The following is a 9,534-nucleotide window of genomic DNA, read 5'->3' on the forward strand; positions in this document are numbered from 1 at the left end:
ACCGTAGTCCACACTTTGACCAATTTTCACCTTGACTACTGTTACCTCCTCTCAGGTCTCGTCTCATTCCTCTGTAATCTATCCAAAATGGTATTGCCAAAATCATCTTTCTCTCACCATGTCCATCCCGTCTTTGAATTGCCTAATTGCCTTTCTTTAATCTTTTACATGAAACATAAAGGAAATGTCTTTCTTCCTACTCTTCCTCTCACTCTACATGATTTCTTTCATTCTGTCCCTTACATCTGTAACTCACTCCTTAACCTTGTACACCAACCAACAAGCCTACCTCCCATTCTGATTTAAAACCCTCCTTAAAACTCACTTTTCCCCTGGAGTTTATCAGTGCTAATTCACCAGAGAAAAACTATGTCAACCAACATTTAAGACTGTCTTCCTTTATGTTCTGCGCAGGAGGTTAGCACTCTGTAGCAAACAATAGACAATAGTAAGACATAAATACACTAAGTATTACTGTATATGCTTATACAGTAATATATAGTAATAATAGTAATACATAGCAAAGACAAGATTGTCAAGCAGGTTTAACAATAAGATGCATCAGAGAATGTATATTACGTACCTCAGCTATTTGTTTGTTGTTAACTGTTTTTTAATTTTCTCACCTTTTTGTTGTGAACCATTTTCAGTCGTTGAACATGGGGATTGGAAGAAGCAATATTACACATCTGCTGTGGTGTATGGTCTTAGCTATGTAAGAAAGTTGCACCAGTTTAATTTAAAATGCTTTTTAACTGGTGCAAGCCTATGCACTGAAACTTCTTTTGGTTTAAGTGTATCCTGTTTTGTTTGTTCTTAAATCAGCGTAACCTAAACCAAAATAAGACCTGGTTTAAACCAAAATAAGAATATTCAAACAGATTTTTATAGTGGTTTTACTAAATCAGCGTAATAATCACATCTTTACTTAAACTAGTGCCACTTTCTTATATAGAGAAGTTTTTCCATCTCCACCAGAAACCTCTCCAAGTTGTGTGCTTGCCCAGGGTATACGTGTGTCATGCAAGTACAATGCCTAAATTGCAGGTACTTAGTATGTGAAAGTCAAGCTGGGATTGAGGCATTCTATTTCAGAAATGCAAATTTACATTTTAGACATAAACACAGTGATGCTTGCTTAATCCTTCTGATAAAGTTATGGTAAAACAGACACTTTTTTGATGTTACATTTATAAAATTAAAGCGATACAATCAATTTGAAAATTACTTTATCTGAAAATTATGTATTTTCTATATTACAAGTAATCTCTAGTCTAACTGAATATTGAAACTGTTTAGTTTGATTATTTTGTGCATTAACAGCTTTACTGACTGTGTAGAAGAAACAATGAGTTTCTTCCCCACTGAAATAATTCTTGTAAAAACATTAATAGAAGTGCAAAAAAGGAATTTAATATTTTCAAGTTCATACTAGTTAAAGCATTCTTTGTAAGATACTGATTTTTCTTTAAAATTGACACCTTGCCCCCCCCCTCGGCAAACAAACAAAAAACATTGTCAGTGTCCCTTTGTCCCAAATAATTTTTCAGGGGGGAAAAGATAATTAGTTCTGAAAGTATTAATCTAGTTCATGTTTTAATAGCTTTGATCTCATGCTTTATATCAAATATTTAAAATTGTACCTCTTCAAAATTAAGGTTCTAAACAACCTTCTAACTGTTGCCAACACAAAGAAATTTGTGGACACTCAAGCAAACAAGAGAGGCCAAGAGCTTTCACAGCTAGTTCTGCACTGTATGGATAAAAAAATAAGAAAATTGGGACGACATAGCTCTGAATATTATCAACAAGAGTATTTTTACAAAGGAGCAATGGGAAGCACTTTTTACAGTCTTGTGGTAAGCGTGAACATTCTAAAAAAGTATAATATATTTAACATTATATTAAGTTTTTGCTATAAAATAACATGTAACCTCTAGTTATTTATTTCTATTTATAAAATTTATAAAATCTCCCGAACCACTCTAAGCACCTCTGGTGCATACTTAAATAAATCAGTTTGTTTCCCTTAAACTTTTGAAAAAAATCATGTCTACAGGGAATATTTTCGTTGTTTTTAAACCGTGTCAGACAAAATTGTTGTGGCTCTTTGTCAAATAAGCCACAGACAAGTATGAAAGGTGATTGATGTATTTGGACTTTTCAGAACCCTGTCAAGTCAAACAAAAACTTCCCACAACCTGTGTTTTAAACTTAATAATTAAGAAGGCTTTCCTCAGGCTGGTTCCAAATAAAATCTAACTAAAAAGAGATGGCTTTTTACCAAAATGTGTAGATAAAACAAGCCTTTTTCTGTGTTGTTATATTTTCATTACAGGGAATGCCTGACTGTTAATATTAGCTAGCCCCAACTTCCCAAAGCATAGCTCTCTTTTAGTGTGCTGGGGGAATTATTTAACTCACCACAGCTGGTCCAGCCCTGCTGTAGTAACAAGAATTTGTTTGTGATACGCATAGTTTGCTGTTGTTTAAAACACTTTGAGTTCTCTCTCAATAAGTGTTACAAATTTACTGAATGTTGAATATAATTTAAAAATAGCTTCCTGATTTATTTATCCTCTTAGTAGGTTGGGTCACAGCTATGGCTACTGGTGCTGTTTCTGATCCCTGGTTTGCACTACAAACTTATATCGGTATAACTTGGATCACTTGATGATGACCTGTTCTGTTCATTCCCTCTGGGGCACCTGGCATTGGCCACTGTTGGAAGACAGGATACTGGGCTAGATAGACCTTTGGTCTTACCTAGTATTGCCGTTCTTATGTTCTCATGCCTGCACTTGGAGCAAGCATCAGTGCTCTTTCCTTCTTTGAAAGAGGAAGTATTAACCCATCCTGGTCAGTCCATGTCATAGGTACCTAGTACTACCTTATTCTGTAACATTCAGAAAAAATCCTCCTTCCTAAATTCTAGCACTCTGGAAACTAGGCACAAATTGGGTGTCTCCAAGCAGACCTCCAACGTTTTCACTAGTCATGAGACCAGGTGAAATCCCTGTGCCCACAAAGACACTTTGAGGGAATGCGGTTCCCATCTGATTTTAAACTCATATTTGTGTACTAAGACTATTCTTCCAAAATGTACACCCTAAATGGGTCTGTATGCTTTCAACCTGGCACACGGTCTATTTGTACTGGATTTGTTTCCATCTCTCACAGTCTGTGTTTGGCTTTGCTAGTACTGATAGCTTTACCAGTTGGTAATGTTAAATGCATTGTGACCAGCTACCAGGTCCTCATGGTGGCTAAATAAAATTTCCTCTTTTGAAACAATGCTCACTATTACCACACACATACAAAAAGCAGGGGGTATTTAGGAAGTTCCAAAAGGCATAGAGATGTCTAAGCATTAGTTAAAGGTGATCTTTTGATTCTTGTAATGTGGCAGGAAGATCTGCAGTATCATGAATCAGTGCAAGCTAACAGAGTTACAGATTTTGACTTTCAGATCTAGGACTTACATAACTGAGTAGAATGAGAAAAAGATGTTATGAAGGTAAAGGAAAGCTACTCATTTAAAGTGTCTCAAATAGATCATCCAGTCTTTTGTCCCTCAGCATTTTTGGAGGTGTCCTTGGGTCAGTAAGGTTGCTTATAAATACATGTTTTGCATATAAACCGACCTTTAAATTCAATCATTTGGCACTTAGGTTTCAGAGAGTCATAAACACTCTACTGTTGCAGCGAGGCAGAAAAGACCCAGTTCAAGTTTTTGTTTGGCTTCAGCTTGATTACTTTTTAGTCTCTAAAGCAGTTCCCTTGCAGTGTTAATTGACTGCAATTTCTGTTTTTCGTGACTTGTAGAAAATAACATCAGGTATATAAATGCTTCATAGAATCATAGAAATGTAATATTGGAAGGGCCCTCAAGAAGTTATCGAGTCCAGCCCCCTGCACTGAGCCAGGACCAAGTAAACCTAGACCATCCCTGACACGTGTTTGTCCAGTCTGGTCTTAAAATTCTCCTACGATGGGGATTCCACAACCTCCTTTGGAAGCCTATTCCAAGGCTTAAGTACCCTTATAGTAAGAAAGCTTTTCCTTATAGCTATCTTAAACCTCCCTTGCTGCAGTTTAAGCCCATTACTTTTTCTACTATTTTCAGTGAACATGGAGAACAATTGACCACATTTCTCTTTATAACAGCCCTTAACATATTTGAAGACAGTTATCAGGTCTCCCTTCAGTCTTCTTTTCTCCACAGTAAACATACCCAGTTTTTTAAACCTTTCCTTAAAGAGAAGGTTTTCTAAACCTTTTATCATGTGTGTTGCTCCATTCTGGAGTCTCTCCAATTTGTCCACATCTTTCCTAAAGTGTGGCTCTCAGAATTGGACACAGTACTCCAGCTGAGGTCTCACCAGCGCAGAATAGAGTGGGACAGTTACCTCCCTTGTCATACATATGACACTCCTGTTAATACACCACAGAATGATATTAGCATTTTTCACCGTTGTATCAAATTCTTGACTTGTATTCAATTTGTGATCCATTATAACCCCTGATCCTTTTCAGCAGTACTTCCACATAGCCAGTTATTCCCCATTGTATATTGGTGCGTTTGAATTTTTTTTTTACTTCCTAAATGAAGTACTTTTCACTTATCTTTACTGAATTTCATCTTGCTTTTTTCAGAGCAATTCTCCAATTTGTCAAGGTCATTTTGAATTCTACTTCAATCCTCCAAAGTGCTTGCAACCCCTCCCATCTTGGTGTCATCTGCAGATTTGATAAGCATCATTTCCACTCCTTATCCAAGTCTTTAATGAAGACATTGAGTAGTGTGAGACCCGGAAATGACCCCAGTAGATACATCCTATCAGTTTGACAGGGAACTGTTGATAACTACTCTTTGACTACGGTCTTTCAACTAATTGTGTATTCCCTTAGAGTAAATTCATCTAGACTGCATTTCCCTAATTTGCTTACGAGTCAAAAGCCTTACTACAATCCAGGTATTTCATGTCTACTTTTCTCCCAGTCCACTAGGCCAATAACCTTGTCAAAGAAGGAAATGAGGTTGGTTTGGCATGATTCGTTCTTGACAAATCCATGATGGCTATTCCTTATAATCCTGTTATCTTTGTTGTGCTTACAAATGGATTGTTTAAATTTGTTCAGCTGTGGGGCTGTATTTGTACAGCACTTAACACAATGGAGCTATTATCCTGATTGGGGTCTCTAAGCATGACAATAACAAAAAATAAATAATGATGCCTATTCTTTTGTTAGTAGATATATCAGAAATAGTCTGCATATAAATATTTTAAAAATATTAGCCCATAACAACGTGGATATCCATGAAATCTCACAAAGCTGATGAAATATACTTTTGACTGATTCAGTGCCTGCAAATACAAACTTTCTACATTAAGAATATCCATAAGAATGGCCATATTGGGTCTGACCAATGGTCCAACTGACCCAGTATCCTGTCTTCTGACAGTGGCTGGTGCCAGATGCTTGGGAGGGAGTGAACAGCACAAGGCAATTTATCAAGTGATCCATCCCCTGTTGTCCAGTGCCAGCTTCTAGCCTTCAGAGATTTAGGGACACCCAGTGCATGGGGTTATGTCCCTGTCCCTCCTGGCTAATAGCCATTGATGGACCTATCCTCCATGAACTTATCTAATTCTTTTTTGAACCCAGTTATACTTTTGGCCTTTACGACATCCCCTGGCAACCAGTTCCACAGGTTGACTGTGCATTGTGTGAAGAAGTACTTCCGTATGTTTGTTTTAAACCTGCTGCGTATTAATTTCATTGGATGGCCCCAGTTTGTGTGTTATATGAAGGCGTAAATAACACTTCATTATTCACTTGCTCCATACCATTCATGATTGTATATATTATATAAATAATCCATTTATGATTCTATCATATCCCCCTTTAGTCATCTATTTTCTAAAATGGATACTCCCAGTCTCTCTTTAATCTCTCCTCATATTGAAGCTGTTCCATACCCCTTACCATTTTTGTTGCCCTTCTCTGACTTTTTCAAATTCTAATGTATCTTTTTTTGAGATTGGGCAACCGGGACTGCCCGCAGTATTCAAGGTGTGGACGTACCATTGATTTATATAGTGGTGTTATGATATTTTTTGTCTTATCTGTCTCTTTCCTAATGGTACCTAGGATTCTCTTAGCTTTTTTGACTGCTGCTGCACATTGAGCAGATGTTTTCAGAGCACTATCCACAATGACTGCAAGATCTCTTTCTTGAGTGATAACAGCTAATTTAAACCTCATAGTTTTGTATGTATAATTGGGATTATGTTTTCCAGTGTGCATTACTTTGCATTTATCTGCATTGAATTTCATCAGCCATTTTGTTGCCTAGTCACCCAGTTTTGTGAGATCTGCTTTGGACTTAACTATCCTATCCTAAGCAATTTTGTACCGTCTGCAAATTTTGCCACCTCACTGTTTACCCCTTTTCCCAGAAAATTTATGAGTATGTTGAACAGCATTGGTTGCAGTACAGGTCTTGTGAGGACCCCGCTATTTCTCTCTCTCCACATACATATTTTGTTCTTTGTAAAAGCATATGCTGATACAATTAATCAGGTTCAAACTCTGATTGAACCAAGTGTTATAAGGAAAAGATTGCTTTACTTTTCTCAGTAGAGTTTCTTCTGTATGTGATGCCTAAGCAGGAAGATTAATTCTAATAAATCTTTGATATTTTACAATTAGGAGCATATTATTTTGCAATTTTCTGAAGCGTCTGTCAGTAGCCAATTTTGAGATGAAATATCAGACTATATGGTCTATAGGTCTATTCTGGCATAGAAATTCTTAATTTCATGTTCGTATTGTGCCATGTTTTCTCCCATCTTCAAATCAAATATGAAAAAGATTTGGTAAGAATGCCTAGAAAGCTCCTTATAATTTTGTAAATGTAGAACAATATTCAGTTACCAACAGTCTATAGTTAGGCTGCCATGGAGTAAGTGAGTTACTCAGGTTTATTTGCATTAATTTAAGTCTTCAAGAATCTAGTGTGTTCACATGCCCTTATTTTCTTTGTCAACTTAATTGCCATAAGGGGTCAGTCTTAAACAAAGTGGGCATGAGGGCATGGAACTGAAGTGATTAAAGTAGCTGAACACTCTCTTTGCTGTAGCCAATCAACCTCCATTTCTGTATATCCCTAAGTAATATTAGGAAGGAGTGGTGTCCTCAAGTAATGTTTCTTTCATCCAATATTTTTATATAGAATACTTTTAAGGGAAAAAAATTAAAAGGAAATGTCTCAAACCTCTTATCTACAACATATTCAAGTCTGTCCATCTAGGTCAACCAATGTTTTATTTCATTACAGGAAACAGTCCTCTTGAATGCAGGTTATGGTCATCTATGAACTATCTTCTTGAGCTTTCCCCTCAAAGGTGAAGAATATTAGGTATCAAAATGATCAAATTCTTAAACTGGATCAAACATATTTTCAAGCTCTACCTAAAACTAAGTATACATGATGTGTATTTTGCCTCCATTTTATAACTTACTGATTTTTTTTAAAAAACATAAATAATAGAATTAAGAATCTTTTGTACAAAAAGCATTTCTTCCTGCATGTATAGGGCATAAATTGTATGTATCTTTATATTAAAGTTGTTCCATTTAGTGCTGATTCAAAATGTACTTTTGTTGTTTTCCTGATTATAAATGTGAAAGTTCATTTTCAACAGCTATTACACTATCAGCAACAACAGCTGATTAAAAAGTCTCTTTGTACCTTATTGTTTTATCCATTAGGAAATCTGAGTAAAATTAAGTTACCCAGGACAGCATTGTTGCAGCTCAGCTTCCATGTGCCTTCTGAAATAGTTGCAGGATGATGCATTGGTTTTCTGTCATTTGCAACTCTGTAGGTGTCAAATACAGAATGGCCACCTCTTCACTCCTTTGCCACATTGCAAACCCCTTAATGGCTTAATGATACTTAATTATTCATCCATATAGGGGCAAATTCTCAGCCCTGCTTGCGTATCTATTATGATGCACAACTCTTTTCAAGTTCCCGCAGCTGGCTGCCAGCTAGAATTGACAGGGATGTGAGGATGTTGAGGTGGTGATGGTGCTGTTCTTGTTCAGAGCCTCACCTGAAATCTGCCCCAAAATCCTGAGTTCAGTTTATGACAGAAGAACTTGCTGAAGTCTGACTTCTCCCTGGGATAGGGGAGGAGTTGCATAGCTGTGCAAGCTGTATGTGGCTACATCAGGAATGTGCTTCACTCCTCCAAACCAGACACACTTAGATTAAAGGAAACCTAAGGTTATGGGACTGCTAAGGGCTATATGCCACAGATGTTCCTGCACTCAAAAATAAAAATTAATTTGGTAAGTATCTAATGTTTGAGCTTTTGCATCTGCAGCTCTTTCTAAATGTAAAGCAGAGTTAAGTGTCCACACAATGCATTTAACAGCTGGCATTTTTTCTGCTTTCCTGTGTTTGCATAAGAGATTGTGGATAATCAAGTTATTGTGATAGGCAAAAAATGGCAAATAGACAATTTCCATCTATAAAGACACTTGCCACATTTGCCCTTTTATCAGAAACAATAACTTATAGGTGAAGGGAATCTTCTTGATGATCTTGTCATACAGTTCCTCCAATGATGTATCTTTAGGAGGACTGTAAAGAGAGACAGTTTCTTCACCCAAGTGTCTGCTTCAATGTGTTTGTGGTGTTTGCCATTGTCCTTCATAATGTACCAATAATCAAATTTATCTTATTTCCTCAGATGTTCTTAATCCCTTCAATCCAGCTGAAAGCATCCAAACTGAAGCATTTATATTTCAGATATCTTTTTTTTAATGGACAATATCAGCTTAAAAATTCAATTACAAATTCCTTTCTTGTGTTACAAATTATTCCTTAGATTATTAATGTCATGATGATGTACAGGCAGGAGCAAGCAGCACAGAGGGGCACATGTGATTGTAACAGACATTAGTGTTGTTAGTAATAACCTAGGTGTACTGAATCTTATACTCTTAATTAACTCTTTAAATGCCTTCCAGCACAACCAAGTGAAAGAACTGCTTTATCTGATTTACTGTTCCACTCTTTATGCTGTCAGTACATTTTGGATTTCTCAGTTTGGCAATGAAAATAGATTAGTCAATTTCACTTTGCTTTTAGTCAATTTCACATGCAAAGAACACATTTTATAAAATAGAATATCTGTACTCTTGGTAAAAAAAGAGTTTTGTATCACAGAAGGGATTGTTGATGATTTTAAAAGAAAATCATTCATTCTACAATATTCTTTTTAGTTTCTCTTATCTGTGCCCCCATCTTGGAAGTCCCTACCAGTGCTATGTGGACTGGCAACATTTGGCCACAGCGTTTCAGATGTCTGGTGTGTCCTTTGCTGAAAAGGAAACAGCTGGGTATTTTCTGACATAATGTGCCTAATCCACCTCTGCTGTCATCTTAATTGCTGTTGCTGTTTTTTTAAGTCCTCTACAGAAGGTCTTTGTAATGACAAGTGAACAGTTTACGCT

At 36.5% G+C, this 9,534-nt stretch overlaps 1 protein-coding gene across 5 annotated transcripts in view; it reads left to right on the forward strand.

The window, feature by feature from the left end:
• The window catches only part of LOC140899533 (uncharacterized), a 54,251-nt gene extending 46,650 nt beyond the window's left edge, over positions 1 to 7,601 (forward strand). For 3 of the 5 annotated variants that reach the window (XM_073315198.1, XM_073315200.1, XM_073315199.1), the window contains 2 exons: positions 1,659 to 1,859; positions 7,346 to 7,601. The gene's annotated coding sequence lies outside the window, so the exon portion shown is untranslated. The remainder of the gene's footprint in view (positions 1 to 1,658; positions 1,860 to 7,345) is intronic. The other 2 variants (XM_073315201.1, XM_073315202.1) reach the window with 1 other exon arrangement.
• Positions 7,602 to 9,534: the final 1,933 nt, after the last annotated feature.

This window comes from Lepidochelys kempii, chromosome 17, assembly GCF_965140265.1.
Source record: "Lepidochelys kempii isolate rLepKem1 chromosome 17, rLepKem1.hap2, whole genome shotgun sequence".
Taxonomy (NCBI): domain Eukaryota; kingdom Metazoa; phylum Chordata; order Testudines; family Cheloniidae; genus Lepidochelys; species Lepidochelys kempii.